Below are 24,331 nucleotides of genomic sequence, written 5' to 3' on the forward strand. Positions count from 1 at the left end.
TAGTTTACTAGAGAAATTTGCTGCCAGCATTGCCTTTGCTGTGAGATCAAGAGGATCCATTGACCTGGGATAAGTGACTGACCCTTTGGGGTTGGGAGTAACCCAATAGAATGTGATTCTTTGTTTTAAGAACCTTTTATCACAAAGTCCAGTTTATCTGGTTGGTAAGAGTGGCTGGAGATCCTAGGGGACTGTCTGTGACTCCATGGTAATACTAATATAGTGATCCAGGAGTTCACATTTATTACTGGCTTGGTGAAATCTAATTTTTGAATATACCACCAGTTTGGGGTGTCTGCCCTGTGTTCTGACCATCTGACCTGCGATTGACACTCATGGTTGTGAGCCGTTCCAGACAGTGTGACAGCAGTGACTGAGGAGGAATGGTCCAGGTGATCTGGACGCTAACATGGAACCTGAGAGACCCAGCTCAGCTACCTGCTTTGCCATGGGTTTCCTGTGTGATCTTGGGCACGTCATTCTGTCCGGACAACAGTTCCCATCTATAACATGGATATAATAGTATTGCCCTGCCTTGTAGGGTTGCGGGGAGGATAAATATATTAAAGAGTTAGTGGTTAAAACAGAGGTGGTTGGAAACTTTGTTTCCTCATGAAAATTTTGTGTTTTTTTTGTTAAAGAAAATCCCCAACATTTCTCAAAACTGAACTTTTTTGTCTGAAAACTGTCAAAAAACATTAAATTAAACTAAATTAAATTAAATTAAAAATACAATTTTCAGGCAAAACTATTTGTTTTTCCAGTTTTAATTTCTTTAAATGAAAAACAGAAAATGTTCAAGGAAAGTGAAGACTTTCTGTGAAAATTTTGTTTGGTGAAACCTGCAATTTATACATTGGAAAACATTGTGATGGAATGCAGTCATGGCAGCCATATAGACACTTTAGATAGACAGAGCAGTGAATAATGGGACTTTTTTTCCTGATCATTGTCAAAGTCAGATTCAAGACTCAGAAGGTTTGTCAGACCACTCTGTTTATTAGCAAAGCGCTTTGCCAATGCACCCAGATATGTGTGCCTCTTGCAAAAGCTCAAGCTAACTTGTTTAAACAGATAAGCCAAAGCCAATTTAACATAAGAGACAAAAGGAAGCAGAAACTGACAAATATACATACCTATCTTATTTGCATACTAACGTTTACCAATCTCCTACCTCAGTAGGAGCTCTAAGTTAATTAGTTTCAGGACCCATTGTCTCACACTCTTTAATGTTTCTCTTCCTGACAACTATATTTCAACAAACCCTTCAAGCAGCATTTCTTTAATGAATTATAATTTCAATATAATTCATTCTACTTTCACATCATCTATAGAGTTGAATTATAACAGTTCCGTCCATTCGAAGCTATCATGAGGCTGATGTCATTCTCAGATTAAATTCTTCCATGGGCACCATTTAATTTGATGCCTGAATGGGACCTGAGTTCTTCTGAGCTGGCCTCTGGGCATAAGAAATAAGTTACATTTCATGTTCAGCACTGGATGGGTTGATTTTTCACCTGCTTTGAAGCACCAAGTATTGGCTATTGCCCAGAGCCACCAAGTATGTCAGTGGCAAAACCAAAAACCAAGTCACATGAGAGCTGGGTGCATAATACCTTGGAGGACCTGGGCCTGGAACAAGTTCTGAACTCCTATCTACTGCACTTGCTGAATCATATTAAAGAAGTTCTGTATTAAAATCACAAATGAGTTTGATTCCCCATAGTTTAAATTCCAGGGTATTAGTAATTAAGAAGTTTCTTGGTTTTTAGTACTGTTTCTCTCCCTCTATATGTGAAACTTGCAAGCTGCTAATTGTGTTAGTACATTCTAAGACAGAGTCTGTTCTCAAAGCAATTCTTTGTAACAACAACCACTCACACAGAGAGAGACTTAAAACAATACTCTGTAACAACAGAAACAGCACCCAGAGACTCCCCGCCCTTTTGTTGTATTCATCTTGCTTTGTTAACAGTTGTGATTAAAATGGATGTATGTGGATGGATGCTTGGTGTGGATAATAAATGAATGATCAGGGAGGGGCCAGCCTAAGAATCCAGTGTCCATCGGCTGAAGAAGGCGTCAAGTGGAAATAACCAGAGGGCCCCTGGAGGGCAGACTGGAATCCACCCAACAGCCTCAAGGATGGGAGAACCAAAGAACAAGATAACATCTAGCAGCACAGAGCCGTCAGGAATGTGCCATCTGCTGATTGATTCAGCAACAGCATGATGAAGCAATTCCCATAGACTGGCAAAGGAAGAAATTCCTATAAAAATAGACTCTAGAAAGCGAGAACTTTGGGGGTCTGATTCTGCAAACCAACTTCCAGGAGCATCAGATGAGCATCTGACAAGGCCCTGCTCCCTCCTCATGTCCAGGCCACCTGGCCAGTGGCTTGGCATGAGCAACTCTAAGTCTGATAACTATGATAACAACCTTGCAGAACCTGTGTGTGTGTGTGTGTGTGTATGAATGAATGTGTGAATAAATATGAGACTGAATGGAATGTTATAGCTGTAACTAACTGCTTACTATGATTCTTTCTGTATTCACAATAAATGTGGTATTTTGCCCTTTCCCCTTTAATAAGATCCTGCTGGTTTTTATTTTATTGGTATAACACACTAACTTCTTTAGACTCCCTTGAAAATAAAAGCCCAAATATGGAATTTTTTGCACCATTCTGGAGTCCTTTCAAGATGCAGAATAAAAGTGACATTTGAAAATGTGGCTCAAAATAATTCTTGCAAATTTTGTTTTAAAATTAACAAGATAGCAAATACAAAGGTTGAAGGACTCCTGAAATGAGCTGCACTTGGCATGGGAGGAAATGATGCATTGGAAACATCACCTTTGAACGGACTCAAATCTCACTATCTGAGGAGCTGCAGGAAGACAGCAGCTTTTGATGTTTATCCCAGGCTCAGCGGTAAGTCCTTATTAATGTTCACTTCCAAACACACACATGCAGCAAAATCATATTTTCCCATAAATATGCAATCATGTACCCGTACAAACACAAGCACAATAATCCACAGTCATAACACTCATGTATTCACACAATATTTTTCACTAATAAACACACAATATTGTGTGTTCACAAACACAACAATAATGCAAACTTGCATGCCAGAAGAAGCACTGACAATACACACAAAAGTTACGCAATATTTTTCACCATAAACACATGATTTTGTACATTCTCATGGACACACACGAACAGAAGACTCACATGGACACTGATTTCAACTCAGGTATACACTCACAATAATGTACATTGACAACACCACACATGTGAGCCGTGTACTTGACTAGCAAACACACACTGAAAGCAATGTCTCAGTACATTGCACTTATCATGTAATCTCACAAAAAGAAACACATAAAACAGATTGACACTAGAAACCTTCACCATCATAGCAATGTCAGCTTGGAAGTGTGATTTTTTGGGCAACATTTCTATGGCAGTAAAACCCCTCTTGTAAACATGGTTAAACCAGCTTACAAATGCTTCTGTGGTGTGGCTTGTTTCTCTCAGAGAACCAGTGTAAGTAATACCAGCAAAACTACTAGTCCATTTACAGTAGGAGAGTTTGTTTGTATTGCTATTTCAGCAAAACTTTTCCAGTGTAGACCTGGCTCTACCTTGTCTCGCTAGACATTCTCCCTCTTCTTCTCATATAAACACACACACACTTACATGCACAGAGATTCTCCTCCATTTACAGCCACTGGGTAAAATTATCATCCCTCACCCAGTTATTTAGGTACCAAAGTCTTATTTTCAAACGTGACTTTGGCACTTCTACCTATAATACGGCCATATTTTTAAAGGTATTTAGGTGCATATGGAGAATTACTTAAAGAACCTAGATACTTAATACCTATAGAAATCCATGGGTGTTAAGTGATAAGATGTTTTTGAAGATCTCACAACGCACCTAAATACCTTTAAAAATCTGGCCTGAGTGACTAAGGCATGTTGCACTTGTCACAGAAGTGTTTCTGCAAATGTTACCCCTCGCCATGAGGCAGCCACCAGGCAGAGGCAGATCCGATTGCTCACGATAGTGAGGAATTGCAGCAGGTATGAGATGCCATTCTGAAGTCTGAGGACATGCTATCAAAGAAGAAGAACTCCATGCAGTCCATCAGGCAGTGGAAGTAGGCCTGGGCATGGTAGCTAGGGAAGGAACTCGTCTCCTGATTGCTCACCATGCGGACGACCATGCTGGTGAGCAGGACGTCCAGGAGGGAGAGGTTGGTGAGGAAGCAGCACACTGTACTGGTGAGTTTGGAGAAGAAGACCCAGAGATTCTGGCTTTGGGATAAACTGTTATTTCATGTTAATTATCCAGAACCCAGAAAGGGAGAATAATTCCAGTGCACCAATTGCAGGGCTTTATTTGATTGGGAAAGGAGAGTAACTTGCAGTGTCAGGGTCTGACACCAGTTTGGGGTTATCCTTCAGCCCTATCCATAGCCCTAACCCATAACCAACAGGGACTTAAGTATAAGTTTTCTTTAAACTTTCAATGGGGCCACTCATGTTTGGACCAGATCCTCAGCTGGTGTAAATTCTCAGAGATCTATTGACTTCAACAGAGCGATGACAATTTAAACCAGCTGAGAATTAGCCCCTTGGTTTTTCAGGAACCCATGTGTGATATGTTCATTTATTCAGAGAAACAAAACACAGCATGTTTAAAATGTATCCAGTCAAAACATCTGGAAGTCTAAACACTGAGTACTTTTGATGAGCTCTTTGTAAATGAGCGATGGAGTAAGACAGAGTCATAAACTATCTTTGCTAAATAATGTTTAATAACGAGTACTTATAAGAGAATCATGAAGTGGACAAAGACAATCATTAACAGGAAGAAGCACAATAATTTTCATCCGTGATTTGTTATCTAGCTAGCTAACTAACATAATTCACAATCAAAGAGAAATCAGTCATTATGACTAAATGAGGTTGTGTGTTAGGAGAATAAATGATCCTATCTGTCTGTCTCTCTATCTAATCACATGACCTGTTTTTGTCCGTCATATATGTAGTGTACAGAACCATGCACAAAGATGGTATTCTAATAGTAACAACTTCTGAGATCCTTTCTCAGCTTGGAAATGAGTAGATCTACATGGGATAGCGTATGGAACACCAGATAAGTGCATGTGACGGCACTTTTCCATTTACATCAAGGCTAGAACAAAATGATCCCAACCAAGTAACTTACACCAGTGTTCATGTCACTGCTGAGTGTAGCCCAGAGACTTTGGGCCAGAACCTCAGAAGTATTAAATTGGTGATGTTAATGTGTTTACTCTACATTGGTGCTGGTTCAGATGAGCTGGGATATCAGGCCCTTACATTTCTGTCACACTCACTTTCTCCTGGGGTCTGTCAGCCAATTCTGGATCCTTGTGTAGACAGGCTCTTGGCCAAATCCTAATTTCTTTGAAGTGAGGGGCTAAACCTCAGTGACTTCAGTAGGATCCAAACTTGGCCTCATTATCCCAAGTTGGATTTTCTTTAGAAAACACTGGAAAAAGTTTCTCTTCCAAACAGTCTTTGCACCATAGCAAGAATGACACAGATCTTACACAGAGAAGATGGGTGAGGTAATAACTTTAATTGGACAATCTTCTGTTGGTGAGAGGGACAAGCTTTTGAGTTACACAGAACTCTTCTTCAGGTTAAAATAATAAAAGACAGCTATCTGAGGCTCTTTCTCCCCTAAGACGTCATTCATAATACAATAATATCCCAACAGTATATACATAATCGAGTCAGGAGGAACTTAGCCATGCAGAAACTTCTTTTGCACCCTTTTATCATTGTGGGGAGCAAACCTTCAGCTTACTCAGAAAACCCCATCAAAGAGATGACATATGAGCACTCTCAAGAGAAGGCAAACATTGAAAATCCTGTCAAACTAAACTCTCACCGTCTCAACAGGCCTTCTCACCTGCAAACCCACCTGGAACAAAGAAACAAATAAAAACAAACAACTCAACAAAATTAAACTAAACAACTGACAAACAAACAAAAACCAAAGAACAAATGTGTTGATACCTCTGTCAGCGTTATTATCCTGACAAAGAAGAGCCAGAGAACCCACTAGGAACTTTGCTAGGGCTACTGATTATCACATAGAATGGTGGTGTCTAGCTGTACACAGATAGATAGATAGATAGATAGATAGATAGATAGATAGATAGATAGATAGATAGATAGATAGATAGATAGATAGATAGATAGATAGATAGATAGATTCCGATCTTAATTACATTGATGTAAACCTAGAGTAACTATAATTTTCTTGGGTTAAATTTGTCTGGATTTTTATGAATGCAAATACCCAATTCTGCATAAAAAAGATTACAAAGTATGTTCTCATGAAGGCAATCATGTCATCAGATGATTCTATTTATAAAGAAACACAGAATGAACTCGCGATCAGTGGAGAAATATAGACATTTTATTCTGCTGAATAACCTCCAACCTATCAGTTTACTCAGTGCACCTTTCATTTCCTTGTTTCTCATGCTGTAGATGATCAGATTCATCATTGGGGGCAACACAGAATAGAGAACAGCCACCAAGAGATTCAGATCTGAGGTCGAGTTGGAGGTTGGTTTCAGGAAGGCAAAGGTGCCCGTGAAAAGGAACAAGGAGACCACAGTGAGATGAGGGAGGCAGGTGGAGAGGGCTTTATGCTGGCCCTGCTCCGAAGGGATTTTCAGCACTGTTTTGTAGATCTGAACATATGACACAATTATAAAAGCAAAGCAGATTAAACCTAAAAGCACATGAAAAGAAATAACAACAATTTCCCTGAGATACGAGTCAGAGCAGGCGAGGTGGAGGAGCTGGGGGATTTCACAGAAGAACTGGTCCACCACGTTGCCTCTACAGAAGGATATTGCAAACATATTCCCAGTGTGCACTGCAGAGTAGAGAATAACACTGATCCAGGCACTTGCTGCCATTTGGACGAAAGCTCTCCTGTTCATTACTGTCTCCAAGTGCAATGGTTGGCAGATGGCGATGTATCGATCGTACGGCATGATGGTCAGTAAGGAAAAATTTGCTGAAGCAAAGAATAAGAAAAAAATTATTTGGGTATCTCAACCAGAATAAGAAATCGATTTTGTGTTCATGAGGGAATTGGCCATAGATTTGGGAATGGTGACAGAGATGGAACCAAAGTCTAGAATGGACAGATTCATCAGGAAGAATTACATGGGGTTGTGAAGGTGGCGGTCAAGGCCTATGGCTGTGATGATGAGAAGGTTCCCCAACAGGGTTATCAGGTAAAGCAGTAGAAACACCACTGCTTTGTAAAATCTGCAGCTCCCGAACATCAGAGAATCCCAGGAGAAAGAATTCGATCATGGAGGTTTGGTTGGACATTTTGTTCCTCGGTACACTGTGTGATGGCTGTGGAGGAAATGAGAAGGACAATGATCAGGACTAGAGTGACAGAGGGAATGGCCCTGTTTCTCCTTTCCCTAATATCTCATTCTAGGAATGTCAAAGGTACATAGAACTCATCACTTACAAAGACTAGGTGTTCTTAGTGCTCCTCACCTCTGACAATCAATCAGTAATATTATCACGCTTGTGTAACCTCCTTCATCACTTTACCCAATCTGAGGATTTGGCACAAGGTGTGGCTTGATAAAATGCATAATGAAGGATGGAACAAAGCACGCTCCAAATCTAACAGGTCTTGCAAAGAAGGTCCCTCCATTGCGACCAACACCAAGCTTACCACTTGGGCATGAATCTAATAGACTAAAATGCCAACACAGCCCCGTGTCTTCTGTGTAAGTTCTGTACACCCATTTACACCATTTATACTCAGCCAGCAGCAGTGTGGAGCTAGGCCAGGAACTCTGGGTTCTACTCCCAGTCAGCTCCCGTGTGTCCTTGAACGGGGTCAGGATAGACAGGCTTTGGCTGCTTGATGAATACCTGTTCCATTCATTCCCTCTGGAGAACCTGGCATTGGCCACTGTCAGAAGACAGGATGCTTGTGCCTCTGTGAATCTTCCAGGGACGGAAGTGAGAAGGAGAGTACATGAGAATTTATGAAAGAGTGATCTAGAAGCTTTCCACAGCGTGGACAGACAGAAAGCAAAGTGGGGGATTCTTCCCCCCACCCCAGGCAGTACAATGAATATAGCCTCTGTTTCCTTCCACTGGAAGACACTTGCACACCTGCTGGGCCAAGACTGCTGCCTGGGACTGCGGGTGCTACAAGTGGCCAGCAGTGGGCCAGAAGGACGAGGACCGTGCAGGAGGTTTGCCAATAGAGGCAAAGAGAAGCCAAAAGCACTTTGCTTCCAAAAGAGCCAAGGAGGAGAAGGACACAATCCATCAAGAGAGACTGCTCTAGAGGTTCCTGGATGAAGAGAGGTGGAGCAGACAGTGGGACGGATTGCTCAGGGAGAGAATGCTGGGTATGTGGGCCAGCAGGGTGATTCATCCAGCTCCGTGACAGAGCCTGCACCAATGCATGTGCCAGCTGCAATGTCTGCGAGTGCACAGGTACCTGTAGACAGGAGAGTGGAATGGTGTCCCTGGTCCTGGTTCACAATGGTTGGAGGGTGGAGTTTCTAGCAGGACCAGCAAACAAAATTACAAGCAGGGTTTGTTTTCCAAACTATTCACAGTTGTGTGTCTGAGAGAAAGATTCTCTAACCCCTGTCCAAGGGATGGACCCCTGTCTCCGAGACCAGGGAGGTGGCAGAGCGCAGACTGGTTTATGGCATATACGACATCTTTGCTGGTCAGCCCTGAACTCTGAATTCCATGATTCATCTTCTTCTGACACTTAATAGCTTTTCTATTGTGGCTGTAGCGATTCTTCAGACGCTCAGCCAAATGGCAATCCCGCTTCCACGTGGCACCTCAATTTCCCACTCTCTAAAGTGGGGATAATCCTGACCCACATTCAGAAAGCAGTTGATCTTCCCTCTTTCTTCCCAGGTCCCTGCCCTCCATGCCCAGGCCCAGCCTCTGTCCTGTTCCCCAAACTTCCATGCCCATGTTAGCGTCTGTCTCACCCCCGCTCAACCTGCAAGGTCTCCTGCCAGCAAAGGGAAGCTGCTCCCGGATCTGGAGCTGCCTTCGTATGTCCTGAGGGCTGTCCTGTACCATGGTCACCATGGGCAGGTAGTTCTATCAAGGCCAATAGTATAGCGGTCAATAGGTTTCCAGTATAGGGTGGTGTTTATGTGACCATCGCTTATTAGCACTGTAGTGTCCAGGAAGTGGATCTCTTGTGTGGACTGGACCAGGCTGAGGTTGATGGTGGGATGGAAATTGTTGAAATCATGGTGGAATTCCTCAAGGGCTTCTTTTCCATGGGTCCAGATGATGAAGATGTCATCAATGTAGCGCAAGTAGAGTAGGGGCATTAGGGGACGAGAGCTGAGGAAGCGTTGTTCTAAGTCAGCCATAAAAATGTTGGCCTACTGAGGGGCCATGCGGGTACCCATAGCAGTGCCGCTGATTTGAAGGTATACATTGTCCCCAAATGTAAAATAGTTATGGGTGAGGACAAAGTCACAAAGTTCAGCCACCAGGTTTGCTGTGACATTATCGGGGATACTGTTTCTGATGGTTTGTAGTCCATCTTTGTGTGGAATGTTGGTGTAGAGGGCTTCTACATCCATAGTGGCCAGGATGGTGTTTTCAGGAAGATCACCGATGGATTGTAGTTTCCTCAGGTGTCTCGAAGATAGCTGGCAGTGCTGGAAGCATAGAGCCTGAGGAGAGAGTCTACATAAGCAGACAATCCTGCTGTCAGGGTGCCAATGCCTGAGATGATGGGGCGTCCAGGATTTCCAGGTTTATGGATCTTGGGTAGCAGATAGAAGACCCCTGGTCGGGGTTCTAGGGGTGTGTCTGTGTGGATTTGTTCTTGTGCTTTTTCAGGGAGTTTCTTGAGCAGATGGTGTAGTTTCTTTTGGTAACCTGCAGTGGGATCAGAGGGTAATGCCTTGTAGAAAGTGGTGTTGGAGAGCTGCCGAGCAGCCTCTTGTTCATATTCCGACCTATTCATGATGACAACAGCACCTCCTTTGTCAGCCTTTTTGATTATGATGTCTGAGCTGTTTCTGAGGCTGTGGATGGTATTGTGTTCTGCACGGCTGATGTTATGGGGCAAGTGATGTTGCTTTTCCACAATTTCAGCCCATGCACATCGGCAGAAGCACTCTCTGTAGAAGTCCAGTCTGTTGTTTCAACCTTCAGGAAGAGTCCACCCACAATCCTTCTTTTTGTAGTCTTGGTAGGAAGGTCTCTGTGGGTTTGTATCTTGTTCAGAGGTGTGTTGGAAATATTCCTTGAGTCGGAGATGTCAAAAATAGGATTCTAGGTCACCACAGAACTGTATCATGTTCGTGGGGGTGGAGGGGAAGAAGGAGAGGCCCTGAGATAGGACAGATTCTTCTGCTGAGCTAAGAGTATAGTTGGATAGATTAACAATATTGCTGCGTGGGTTAAGGGAACCACTGTTGTGGCCCCTTGTGGCATGTAGTAATTTAGATAGTTTAGTGTCCTTTTTCTTTTGTAGAGAAGCAAAATGTGTGTTGTAATTGGCTTGTCTAGTTTTTGTAAAGCACTCCAACACCACTTTCTACAAACCATTACCCTCCGATCCCACTGAGGATTACCAGAAGTTAGTGCCTGTCTCACTCCCCGCAACCTGCAAGGTCTCGTGCTAGCAAAGGGAAGCTGCTCCCAGATCTGGAGCTGCATTCGCATGTCCTGGGGGCTGTCCTGCACCGTGGTCACCACGGGCAGGTAGGTCATCAACCTCCATCTCTGTCCCAGCTGCAGGATGGCCTCTGGTTCCTGCTCCCTCAGGCACCTGGAGATGCTGAAATAGGGGTGGGGCTGGCGGAGCAGGAGAACACCCCATGAGGTTAAGAAATGACAGTGAGAGCGTTTTCCCTCCCTGGGAGATTACGGTGTCCCTCTGTGGGGACTCCCTTCCTGGCAGATGCTGTGCTTCCATTCCTGGACACTGCCAGGAGGCCCAGCTCCCAGCCCTAGCAGCTTGGCTGTTCCAACCCCTACTGTTGGGGACACTGGGGCATGGCCACTAGGTAACTCGAGGGGATGGAAGACCACGAGTGTCGATGAAGCCCCCTCGCACTAGGCCCAAGTGTCCTTGGCCCCCCGCTCCCGCCTGGAGGCACTCGCAGCAGTTATGCTGAGGATCTGCAACAATATGTTGCAGAGTCAGACTGCCTGAAACTAAGCAAGGCCAAACAGGGCAGATATGGAAGAACAATACTGAATAAAGCAGCTTTATGTATAGTTTAACAAATGATACAGAGAACAAGGGAACTAGCTGGGAACTGGATTGGCTGGCTATATGGATATTTAGAGCAGCTTGCTATTGGATAGGTATGCTGGGAAAAAGGATGTATAAAAGCCTGTGTAACTTCCTGCTCTGTGTACAGGATTTGAGATTCTATTCTCCCTGTACCTTTTTGCAGCTGCAAATAAACTTTTCTGCTCTCCACCCCGTTGTGATTATTGGGCATATCACACTGGGTAGCGAACCAACTCCACCTGTTGTTTAGCCTCTCGGCACTGGGTGCCGGCAACACTACCGTGTACCGAAACTGCCTTTAAAGGATTATCCAAGCCCCTCCCAGGCCTGCTCCCATTGTGGGTCTCTCTCCTGGCTGAGCACAGGCTGTTCTTATATCGCCCAACAGGCCTGGATCCTAGTTACATGCTGCTCCTTCTCATGTGCCCCTGCACTTATTCCCTTCACCTGGGGATAGGTTCACTTGAGCTACTACCCCTTTCATGGCCATTTCACCCTGGGACAGCCTGAAACTGGAAACTGTGCTCTAACAGTAACTGTTTGCTAGGAAAAGTGCTGAAGACACAATGGAAGAGGAAATCCTTTGGACTGGATTTAAATTATTCCAAAGGAAAGTGATTGAGGGAAAATGTCCAGCGTTATCCTCCTAGCGAAAGAAAAAAATTAAGGTCGGAAAGGACCATTCTGTCCATCTTCTGTGTAACACAGGCCCTAGAACGGCACCGAGGGCTTCCTCCAGAAAACCTACGACATGGGACTGAGCCAGAGCACGTCTTCTGGAAAGACATCTCCATGCATTAGAGCCAGCTGGTCAGAAAAATATCTTTCTTCTGCAGTGCCGTGAAGTTAAAGGACATGGAGAAGAAGAAAACCTCGACTCGGGTTGTTACTGGAGCTGAAGCAGAGAGGCCAGGACAAACACGGCTAGGGCCCAGGACTGACTATCAGCAGATCTGCCGTTTTCTCTTCCTGGCTTTTTGACCATGAGCGAATCTCTTTGCTTCTGTGTGCCTCAGTTTCCACGACTATAAAATAAAGCTAATCAAGGTTCTGTTTTTTTCTCTCCTGTTTTGCAAGGCGGGACACTTAGATACATTTGGGGCCTGTCTACGCAACTGGTCTAGAGTGTCTTTGAAAGCCGATGACCCGCACATGTTGTTCAGAAGCTATGGATGACACAAGCTCCTACGTTTGTTCTGTGCTTAGCCCCTAGGGCACAGCTGGGCTGAGCGGCCTTTTCTTGCTGTGCTGTGTGGAGCAGGTTCTGGGCACTAGGGATATGAAGAGGCTCTCAAGGACTAATTCTTGAAAATAAATATCAAAGAACTGCAACCCAAATAAAAAATCACTGCTGCTAACATTGGTGGGTGATAAAATAGTAGCAGAGTGGTAATTAATGATGAGGACAGGGCAGTGACACAGAGCAATCGGATCCCTTGATAAACTGGACCCATTCAAAGAAAACAAGTTGGAAAAGAACCAAATGAAGGGTCCTATAGCTAGCAACAAAGCATGCAGGCCACACCTACAGAATGGGGAAGTGTATCCAGGAAAGCACTGAGCGTGAAGAGGATTTCGGGGCCATGCTGGGCAAGCCATTCAACATGAGCACCCAGGGTGACACTGTGGTGAACGGGGCTAAAGCCATCATTAGATGTATGAAAAGAGCAGTGAGGAGCATAGGGAGGTGACACACCATGAGGAAGACTGATCATGGAATACTGCATCCAGTTTTGGCGTCCATCTTTGAAAAAAGATGTTGAAATATTGGAGATGGGGCAGCAAAAAGCAGTGAAACGTTTTGAGGGCTGGAGAAAAATGCCTGCTAGCGAGCTATTGAAAAAGCTCAGCCTGTTTAGATGATAAAAAAGATCGGGAGGCAACGTCATTGAAGTGTTGAAGTGACTTCTTGGAGAGAAAATATCGGGTAGGAAAGGGCTCATTAATCTAGCAGAGAAAAGCATAACAAGACCCAGTGGCTGGAAACTCAAAAGAGACTAATTCATATTTGAAAGAGGGCACACGTATTCAACAGTGAGGATGAATCACTGAAGGAACAAACTAGAAAGGGAAGTGGTGGGAATTCCCCACCTCTTGATGTCTTCTAATGAAGACGAGATGCCTTTCTGGAACGTGTTTAGTCAAAAACTGGCTACTATGCTCTACAGAAAGCATATGATATGCAGGGGGTCAGAGGACATGCTCCAATTGTCTCTTCTGTCCATAAAGTCTGCTAATTTATGAAAAACTGAGCATAGCATGGGGAGAAGCCTCTGATGTTTTACTATGTTCGGCTTGAGCCCACAATGAATGCTCATTGAGAGGGGTGATCCAGGGGAAGCGGTCGAAACATCCAATGTGACTGGACAGGGACAAGACATCAGCACTGCAGGAGAGGGGTGGGTGTGGCAGTGACATCACAAGGGCCTTTGGCAGGACCTCAGCCTATTGGACAAAGATGATGGGGAGGCGATGACCTCACAGAGAAATCTTGACATCAGCCAGGCAGGACAGGGGTGCAGGACAGGGGCAAGCTCGGAGATCCCTGTGGCTTTGCTTCAGCACGTCTCCTTCTCGGGATCTCTCCTGGAGGACTGAGAGAGCATTCACTTGCACGTACGTGAGCGCAAGGAGGACCCTCTTCTGAGTTTTCTCCTTTTCCTTTAGTGGTTTTGCTCGAAAACAAACGTCCCTGTAGAGAAGGTAAGAGCCTCAGAGAGGTTTGGAACCTGTTCAGTCTGATCCATCAGGTCCCAGCTGATGTTTAGGAAAGGAAAACACTAGATTGTGGGGGCAGCATTTTATTTCCAACCGGGGACATTGTCCCTTAGAATTACTGGGGACATTGGGGTTTCTCCTTTTTGTTTTCCCTTTTCCTGTCTTTCCTTTCTTGACTTCTCTTGCATCTTTGTCCTTTTCCCCTGCTTTCCTTTAACCACCAGGACCTGTCTATGCATGTGGAGTTGGGGATGGAGGGGATGGGGGGGTTGCAGTCCAACTCCCACTGTGGGAGGCCCTTCCAAAGACATGTGGCTGGAATGGTGCTCTCAGAGTGACTCCCTCCGGTGGTGACCTGGGACATGTGGTGAGAACTCTGCTTTCTGCTTCTCAGAGTCTCAAGGCTGATTGAGGGAGCTTGGGGCTACTGTGAGGGAGGAGGGTCAGGTCCTTGTTACCCTTTTTTAAGACCAAGAAAATAAGCCATAACCAAACATGTATTTGATTGCTCTTGCCGCTTTTCTCCATTCATTGTCTTGGAGTAATTCATGATTCTCTCTGTAATGGGCTAGTTCTTCTAAAATACTTATGAAATAATTAGGTTTTAATAAAGCCAAATGCAACCCCATACCTCCAGAAACAAAGGAGTCAGGCGGCACCCTACAGAACTGGGGACAATCCGCTGGAAAGCAGTGACTCTGAAAAGGATTTGGGGGCCATAGTGGACGAGCTGCTCAGCATGGTCTGTCAATGTGAAACTGTGGTGAAAAAGGTTAAAGCCATTCTTGGATGGATAGAGTAGTGAGTATGGAAAGGGAAGTGAAACAGCATTGGTGAGACTGATGTTGGAGTGTTGAATCTAGTTCTTGTGTCCACATTTTGAATATTATGTTAAAACAATTGGAGAGGGTACAGAAAAGATTCATAATTGAGTGATGGGGATGATGCCTTCTAATGAGACATTGAAAAAGCTCAATCTGTTTAGTATTTACAAAAGAAGAATGAGAGGTGAGTTGCTTGACTTCATGGAGAGAAAATGTTGAGTATAAAAGGGCTCTTTTATGTAGCAGAGAAAGGCATGACAAGACCCCATGGATGGAAGCAGAAATCAGAAAAAGTATAATGACAATAAGACACAGATTTGTACGAGGGTGATTCGTCATTGGAACAAACTACCAAGAGAAATGATGGCTTCTCCATCTCTTGAGCTCTTCGAATAAAGACTAGATGCCTCTCTGGAAAATGTTTGAGTAAAAGAAAAGCCCAGCTCTTCTGACATACAGGAGGCCTTAGGATACGCAGGGGATCAGATTAAATGCTCTAACGGTTCCTTCTGGCCACAAAGTCTACTAACTTGTGAAAACCTAATTGCGGCCTGGGGAAGAACCTCTGTGTTCTACTGTGTAGTCAGTGTAATCCCCACAAGGAAGAGTCATTGAGTGGGGTGATCCAGGGGAAGCAGCTCAAACATCCAGCATGGCTGGACATGGGCAGGACATCAGCACTGCAAGGGAGGGGTGCATGTGGCAGTGACACCACAAGGGCCTTTGGAAGGACCTCAGCCTATTGGACAAAGGTGGTGGGGAGGCGATGATCTCACAGAGAGATCTTGACATCAGCCAGGCAAGACAGGGGTGCAGGACAAGGGCAAGCTCGGAGATCCCTGTGGCTTTGCTTCAGCACGTCTCCTTCTCGAGGTCTCTCCTGGAGGACTGAGAGAGAATTCATGTGCACGTACGTGAGCGCAAGGAGGACCCTCTTTGGAGTTTTCTCCTTTTATTTTAGTGGTTTTGCTCGAAAACAGACATCCCTGTAGAGAAGGTAAGAGCCTCGGAGAGGTTTGGAACCTGTTCAGTCTGATCCATCAGGTGCAGGCTGATTTTTAGGAAAGGAAAACATTAGATTGTGGGGGCAGCATTTTATTTCCAACCTAGGACTTTGTCCCTTAGAATTCCTGGGGACATTGGGGTCTCTCCTTTTTGTTTTCCCTTTTCCTGTCTCCCTCCTACCTTTCTCTTCTTGCTTCCTTTGTCCTTTTCCTCTGCTCTTCTCCCACCACCAGGAGCTCTGTGTGTGGAGCGGGGGCCGGGGGGGGGGGTTGTGGGAGGCCCTCACAGAGAGGTAAGACTGGAATAGTGCTTTGAGAGTGATCCCCTCGGTGGTGACCTGGGCCATTCTTTGGGCTATTTGATGAGAACCCTTAGCCTCCCACCCCTCAAAATCTCAACCTTGATTGGCTGAGGAGGGGGCTATTGACAGGGAGGAAACTCTGGTCTTCGTTGTTCTCTTTTATGACCAAGCAAATAAGTCACAACCAGTTATATGTTTGACCAATGTGGATGCTGCTCTCCATTCATTGTCTCTGAGCAGTTCATGATCCTCTTGAACATTCCAGTTCTTCTAAAATACTTGCTGAATAATTCCTATGAACAATTGTTGGTCTGTAGCTCATTTGAGAGCAACTCTGCTACTGACTGGCTGCATCAGCTAAGACAAGTCACTGCTCCTTTCTCAGCCTTCGTTTCTCCTTCTGTCAAGTACGAATAACAATCCTCTCCCACCTACCTCGGGATGAGTGGATGATAGGGATCCACTGCAGAGTGTCACTCGGAGCCGTGCAGACTAGGAGGTGTCCTATCACACTGAGCCATAGCAGATTATGACTTAATATTCGATTGGATTTATATTTTATTCTTTTGAAATTGTGAAGAGCAGCAACTACTTAGCTCAGACTGAAGCATCTCATCTAATTTTCTAGATCATAATTGGTTTCAGAGTAGCAGCCGTGTTAGTCTGTATTCACAAAAAGAACAGGAGTACTTGTGGCACCTTAGAGACTAACCAATTTATTTGAGCAGAAACTTTCGTGAGCTACAGATGCATCCGATGAAGTGAGCTGTGGCTCATGAAAGCTTATGCTCAAACAAATTGGTTAGTCTCTAAGGTGCCACAAGTACTCCTTTTTCATTTTGCTAGATCATAGTGTCTCCCCTTTGTGTAGGATGAGGCAGTTTAATGCACTGTGACAAACAGGAGATGCTCTTGTTTTGCAAACAAATATTTTTGCAAAGAATTTTCATCCTACTTCTTATGATTTCAAGAAACAAAGTGGTTTCGTCTGAATGGATTTTCTGACAGAAAACGGTTTCCATGAAAATTTTCACACCTGATTTCCTGGGCTTTACCCCTGCCTCCAGGGGGTTGTTGTCTGTTAGTTCGAACAGGAGTCATGACTGCTGTCTTCTCTTTCTGGCTCTGTCACCGCTTTGCTGTTTGACACCTTGGGTAGGTCCAATGGGAATAGGGTCAATTCTCAAACTCCAGGCAGCAGGGAGCCTGGATAAGGGATGTTAAGGCCGTCTGTGAAGGAGAAAGGGATGTTTCCAGGTGTTGAATGTCAAGAATTCTAAACTTTGCTAAAATGGCTAGTCTCGAGAAACAAGAACTAGTTGGAGCCAAACATTAACCATTGTCTTTTTTAAAGCCCATTCAAGGATGTGAGTCCCAGAGAGCCATAGAGAGGGGGAGCAACTTGCCCAAAGTCCCACAGTTCAGTAGGCAGCAATGGAAGCAGGAGTGACCCTCTCTCTCAAAGGCAGGAGGAACAGACATTAGGGCCTGGTTGCAATTGCCAGCTGTGGGAAGGAGTGTGCGGCAGTGGTTAGTGAAGGGGTCCATCCATGGCTCTGACACTCTGTGTGACCCTGAGATGGTAGCTGAGTCCCGTTTGCCATCAGTAGGGTTGGGGTCCCATTGCTACAGCCCAGTGGGTTTGGGAGGCTCCAGGAAGGTGTGTAAAATGCTGGGATGTCAGGATCCTGGAGGCTCGGTCACCTCTGCCCTAGGGCAGTGTTCTGCACCCCCTGCTACGGGCTGAGGCAATCAGACAGACTCTTGTTTTCACAGCCAGTCGATCTCCCTATTGTCATCACCCTGCCTGCTGGCTGGGCAGGGTAACACCTGAGGTCACCACCCTCTCCAGCCTACCTTGGGCTTGGGGAGTGAGGAGGAGGGTGAGGGACGTCTGCTGACTCTGAACATCGGCCATCCATCATCCCATCACTGGGAGCAAGTGAGTGGCATTAGGGTTCCTCGGTGGCTTCCCCTGTCTGTCTGGGGACAGGCAGAAACAGGGGGAGAGAATATCTCCAAAGGGGGATTTCATTTGCAAACAGCCCCCAAGAGTCCCTCACTCTCAGACTGCACAGGGGCTTCTCCAGAGCCATGTCCCGTGTGTTTGGAAAGGTTCCAGCAATGGGGCTCCCAGCCCTTCCCTTGTGGGACACTGTTCCCCAGGCTGAGAGTCTCTGAGCTGGGCCAGACCCTGTGAGCTGCTGAGCCTGGAAATCAATGGGGAACGTGGAGGGCCCTGGTCTTCCTGTGCCTAGGGTCTTTGTGACTTTGATGTGGGGAATGGTTTCCCAGGAGAAGTCCGGACTCCTTTGTTCTGTTCCTTCTCTAGCCTGGGCAGGAGTGTGGCCTGGGATGACAGGAGGGGGCTGCTTGTCCAGAGGAACCGATGGTCTTTGGGACTGACCCCATTGCTCGAAAAGGATGAGACTTCCTGGATATTGCAGCAGCAGGTATTATGAGGGGGAACGCTGGGAGCAGATCATGCAATGAACTCCTGCCCGTGTGTGTAGATGGCACTCCCTGCACTCCTGTAGGGACAGAGGGGGCTGCTGTGGTTGGAGCAGGGAGGAGGAGGGACGGAAAAGGCCCAGGAGTGAAAGGCTGCCTTAAGCCCAGACTCACACCTGCTCCCCGCTCGGTTCCAGGATGGCCAGGCTCCTGCGGATGTTCAGGAGGAAGGCTCTGCAGGTGGCCCCAGAGCCTGAGGGAAGCAGCTGCCATCTTCCCAAGGGGCAGAGCAAGCCCTGCGTCCGCGCTGGTGGGGAAGCAGCTCCCGTCCAGGCCAGACGGCGGAAGTGCCCAACCTTCTGGAAAAGGAACCCAGCTCCCGGAGCAGGTGCCGAGCTGGGAGAGGCCCCGACCAGGCCCCAATGGAGCTGGCCCAGGCTGCGGTTTTGCAGACAGGACCCAGCCCAAGAGGGGCGCCGGGCAGGGTGGCTCTGGGGCTTGTTGTGTGGGCAGCAGCGGCCCCAGGAGCCCAGCCCTCCTTCCCATCAGGAGGCATCGCCCTGCCCGCTTACTGAGGACCTTCCAGCCCCTGCAGGCCAGGAGGGGAAAGGTCCCTGTCCCAGCACGGGCAGCTCAGCAGGGGACAGCGGCAGCACCTGGGCCTCTGGCAGCAGCCAGGCCGATGGAGGCCACTGCTTTGTTCCAGGTGAGGAGCCAGGCTGGGCTCCGGGAGGGCTGAGGACGGGATGTGAACACCCTGGGCCCAGACGCTCTCCCAGTGATATGGGGGGTTCCCCAGCCCAGGAGTCTGGCCTGAGCCACGGGAACCCCACTGAGAGCAGCAGCCGTCACACAGCTGCCCCTTCCACACGGGGACCAGGGGGTGGGGCATGAAGAGCTGCTGCCACTTTGGTCCTTGCTGCTCCGTGGCCGGGGGAATTGGCACCTGGGCAGGGGAGGGGGGCTCTGCTCTGGGCTTCTGAAGCTGTTGGGGGCTGAAGGCATCCCTGAGAGTGAGGTTTGGGGCCCAATCTGCCCTGGGTGTCTGAGGTGGGAAGAGTGTCTTTAATCCTGCTCTCCCCACCACACCCCTGTCCTTCCCCCAAGTGGCAGGAGGCATCACCCTGTTTCCTTCTCTCCCTGGTGCAGGGACCCCCCCTGGATTTGGAGCAGGAGGAAAGGGTGGACATGGCCAAAGATGAAGCTGCTCTCAAGGTCATCCGAGAGCAGCTCCAGTGCAGAAAAAAGGAACAAATGTTCCCCACCTGGGCTGGAACCAAGATTGCCCTGTCCCTTCCCATCATCCCCACCCCTTGCTGAGGGTCTTGTCTCTCATGATCCACCACTCCTAATGGGCCCCTTTTACAATCCCCCATTGAGGCCTGAGCCATGGAGCTGGTGTGGGTGGGGCAGGAAGGTCCCTCGCTAACAGGTTCTCTCTCATTATACCCCACTCCTGGTGGGTACAGGATAAGGGGCAGCAGCTCCTGTTCCTTCAGGCCATCTACCCCGCATGTCTGGCTGCACGGGAGAGAGGGGAGGACACGCTGGAGCCGCGCTGCTGCAAGGCGGCTGTGGTGAAGAGGATCGTGGTGAATGAGACACGCCATATGGCAGCTGGAGGGAGGAGGGAGACATGGGATTGGCAGGGGTATGGCCAGGCTAATGGGTGGGGGCTGGGTGGTGTTGGAGGGGGCAGCAGAGGGCAGGGATTGCTGGGGCTGAAGACTGGGGAGAAGAGAAGGGAGAAATTCTGAGATTGGTCAGTAGTGGGCAGTGGGGGAATTGTGGGGCTGGAGGGCAGCTGAGAGTGGGGGACAAGGAATCACATGGTCCCAGCTTGGTCATCAGGATGGGGCTGAATGGGGGCAGTTTTGACAGGGAGGAGGAGAGAAGGGGATTGGGAGTGAGCTAGGCAGGAATCCAGGAAGGGGGACAAGTCTGATGGGCAGGAAGGAATCGGAGGAGCGGGAGGTTGTGGGGGATCCTGCTGGCCATGTAGGGCACTGGCTGTATCTTCTCCTCACTGGGAGGTGTCAGTCGGACCTGAATCTCACACGCTCCTTTGTCTCCTTTGCGTCTCACAGGAGCTCATCAAGGAGCTTCCCGATGACTCATCACCCAGCGCCGTCCTCGTCCACTCCCTGACTGCAGTGGGCAACCTCAGGTACCGAGACAGCTCCACCCCCCTGCCCCGCCGGCTCCCCTCACCCCAGTGCTGCTCAGGCCCAAGGCTGGGAGTCACCATCACTGTCCCTCCCAGGTCACCTCCCAAGAGTGGCACCTCTGGCAGAGATGGTGGGGTGGGAAGGTTCACTCTCTCCTGGCGGGGCTCTTCTTTTCACTCCCATAACATTGCAGGGGCCTTGGGGAGGGGCTCACTCCTGGGCTCAGATACAGGAGGGGCAGCAGGCTCCAGGGAACAGGAGCTCTTCCTGTCCTGCCACTGTCTGTCTGTGATGCTTTGGCCTTGTCATTTCCGAGCTCAGTGCCTCAGTTTCCATTCTCGCCAGCCTGTGCCTCTATCCCTGTGGTTTGGTGTCTGTGTTGGCGACAGTCCCACCCCCGTACTGCACAGTCTAATACCAGCTCCTCTCTCTTGCCAGCACCATGAAACCTGCCCTGGAGCCAGACCTAGAGACCCACCTCTTGGAGACTGCCCTTCACTCCGTCTTCACCCTGGGCACGGAGAAGGACACCACCGACATCCAGGTACCTCCTCCTCCTCCATCCTCCTCCTCTTCCAGAGTGGCCCTTGGTCCCTGCTCCCTTGATTCGCTGGAGCTCCAGATTTAGGGGTGGGGTAGCGGAGATGGAACAAGCTGCACGGTTGGATCCTTCCCTCCAGCAGGGAAGAGATTACCCCTCCCTGGGGGATTGCTTTCTTTCTTTCTTTCTTTCTTTCTTTCTTTCTTTCTTTCTTTCTTTCTTTCTTTCTTTCTTTCTTTCTTTCTTTCTTTCTTTCATAAGCCGTGTTTTGCCCAGAAGCCCAGTTTCCATCCATATCAACTTGTATGTTTCATACCCTTCTGCTTACAAGGCCCTCTGCAGAGATCTGCTAAGCTCATGGATCAAAGATCCAGTTGTCATCAATTCTTGCGAATTGCCTGCAGTTATATGTGAATGAGAGAGGCCAGGATATGAGTTTGGGAGTCTCCCCAGTGCTTCCTAGAGACCCCTCTTCCCATCCTGTGGCAGGTGTAGGCCCAGATTCCCTAACTCTGACCCATACTTTGCAGGCTCTGCACAAAGTCGTGCCAGGGGTCCTGGATGCCATGCTGGGGAACCTGCTGGCAGAGTCCCCAGACACAGACAGGCTCCACTTCATCTTGGAGGTGAGCCCCTTTTTACCTTAACTCTTTGGGGGACTGGTAAGGAGAGACTGGAAGATCCATTTTCTACTCTGTCCTCCTACTGGGTCCCCAGTGGGCCGTCCTTGGTTGGGGAGGTCAGTGCAATGCAGTGTCAGGTCCTTCCTTCTTGAGGGACAGAGAAAGGAGCTAGGACTTCAAGCCAGAGCTCTTCCTGGTTCTGCTGAGCACTAACCACAGGGCTCCTGGTTGTCTTGGGGAGTGAGAGTCTGAAAACCCACCCTTCCCCCACCCCTCCAACGCACACACACACCATGAGATTCAGGAGAGGGTTCTCAGAGAAGAGGCACACGCTTCTTCCTAGAGAAACAGGAGGACCCCAGGGAATCAGCCCTTCCCTCTGATCTGCTCTGAAATTCCTGGGGGGATTGTGCTCTCAGTCACTCCCTACATCCCCCCAAGGATTTTAGTAACAGGGAAGGGTGAAGGTTCAGTCTCCTTTCTGGTGAACTGTTCAGGAATTAGGGGTTCTGGGAGGAGGGGAGGGATAGCTCAGTGGTTTGAGCATTGGACTGCTAAACCCAGGGTTGTGAGTTCAATCCTTGAGGGGGCCATTTAGGGATCTGGGGCAAAAATTGGGGATTGGTCCTGCTTTGAGCACGAGGTTGGACTAGATGACCTCGTGAGGTCCCTTGCAACCCTGATATTCTATGATTCTAAGAGGGGACCAGCCCTGACACCGAACATTGTCCCAATCTAGAGAGACACTGAAAAGTTGTGACCTGCAGGGTACAAGCTGCATCCTGGGGGAAAGAATCCCCTTCTAAAGCTCTGCCATCAGTGACTCAGATATTCCCCCATGCGCAGAATGTCTCAGGCCCCTGGGGCTGGGGCTTATTTGCAAAGCATGTGCATGTGGCCATTGATTATGACCTGCCTCCTTTCCTCACAGCATGTCAGCTCCTGGATCGTGTCCAGGATGTCCCAGGAGAGAGCCAGGGCCATTCGGAGCAGCACAGCCCTGCTGAGATACACAGTCACCCTCCCTGAGTTTGACGTAAGTGACCTCTGACCCCAGCTTGCTGGCTCCAGGCAGAGGCGGGCTGGCTCCAACGGGCTGTAGAATCTGCTGCTGCTGGGGCTGTGGCTTAGGCGTGTTCTTCATGGGGAGGCAGAGTCAGAGCAGGGACTGAGCTAGGCTTGAGTCAAGTTCTTCTTGTCCTGGTTAAGTGTTGTCCCTGGGCCTTTAAGGGGACCATGCTCCAGCCCCTGCTTGGCATCCCAAAGCAGCTCCTGGCTCCCTTGGCAGCAAAGCAAATGAAGGGTTGATCTCAAGCTCCTCTCCCCCAGCATCTCCTGCAGAAGGCCTAAGGGGAGGGAGCCTTCAGGCCCAGGGGGGACAGGGAGCTGACAGGAAAATGCTGATGGAGTCCCCTCTCCTCTCCCATCCATTAGATCTCAGCCAAGTTCCCTAGGATGGGTCACCATGTGGCCCAGCTGGCTCTGTTTGTCAGCGACCCAGACAAGGACATCAGCCGGCAGGCCAGGGAGGGGACTTACCGGCTCTACCAACTGCTGCTCCAACAGAGGGGTAAGGAACCCAGCTGGGACACGGAACCCAATAGGGGACTGAGAGTGACCACAGGTTGATAATGGGACCCCAGACCATTTCTCTCAGACTGACCCCAGCCGGAGGACAAGTCTCTCTCTGCCTCTGTTCTTCTCCACTCCACTGTGCAGCCACCAATGGGATTGGAAGGACACAGAAACTGCAACCAGAATGAGGAGAAAAGTCTCTCTCTCTCTCTCTCTCTCTCTCTCTCTCTCTCTCTCTCTCTCTCTTCCAGGGCTGACCATACATGACGCAGAAGATCTCTGGTGCTATGACTGGCACCAGGACAGCAGGCTCTTGGGCTACAAGAATACAGCCAGAGTGGGGGAGGTAAGGGCACTGTGACAGGGCATGACACAGCTCAGGGAGCGGGGCTTGCTGGGTTCCCTGCAGTGGATGCCTCCTGGAGACAGGCAAAGAGCCCACTCCTTATTTCCAGCTCAGAGTTCCTCATCCAGCATCCAGCGGGACAGGCTGGTGCTAAAGGTCCCACATTGGAACCTCGCTAGTTGCCGTGATTTGAGTGTCTTACATGGATGTATTGCTACGTGGCATAAGGAGAATCCCTGGGTGGGTGAGTTAATATAGGATTATGGCTCTGGGTGTCTCTCTGCTCCTTGTCCCTCTGGCTGATCCTCAAGTGTCCGAGAGTAGAGTACCGGGTCAGTCAGTCACTGTTGCTTGATCAGACCCTTGTTTAATTCCTTGCACCCTGTAGAAGCACAGAAAGGAGGGGCGGGGGGGGG

At 48.1% G+C, this 24,331-nt stretch overlaps 1 pseudogene; it reads right to left on the reverse strand.

Annotated features, from left to right (window-relative positions):
* Positions 1-6,423: 6,423 nt before the first annotated feature.
* Positions 6,424-7,423, reverse strand: LOC140898146 (olfactory receptor 14A16-like; annotated as a pseudogene).
* Positions 7,424-24,331: the final 16,908 nt, after the last annotated feature.

Source organism: Lepidochelys kempii, chromosome 14, assembly GCF_965140285.1.
Source record: "Lepidochelys kempii isolate rLepKem1 chromosome 14, rLepKem1.hap1, whole genome shotgun sequence".
NCBI lineage: Eukaryota > Metazoa > Chordata > Testudines > Cheloniidae > Lepidochelys > Lepidochelys kempii.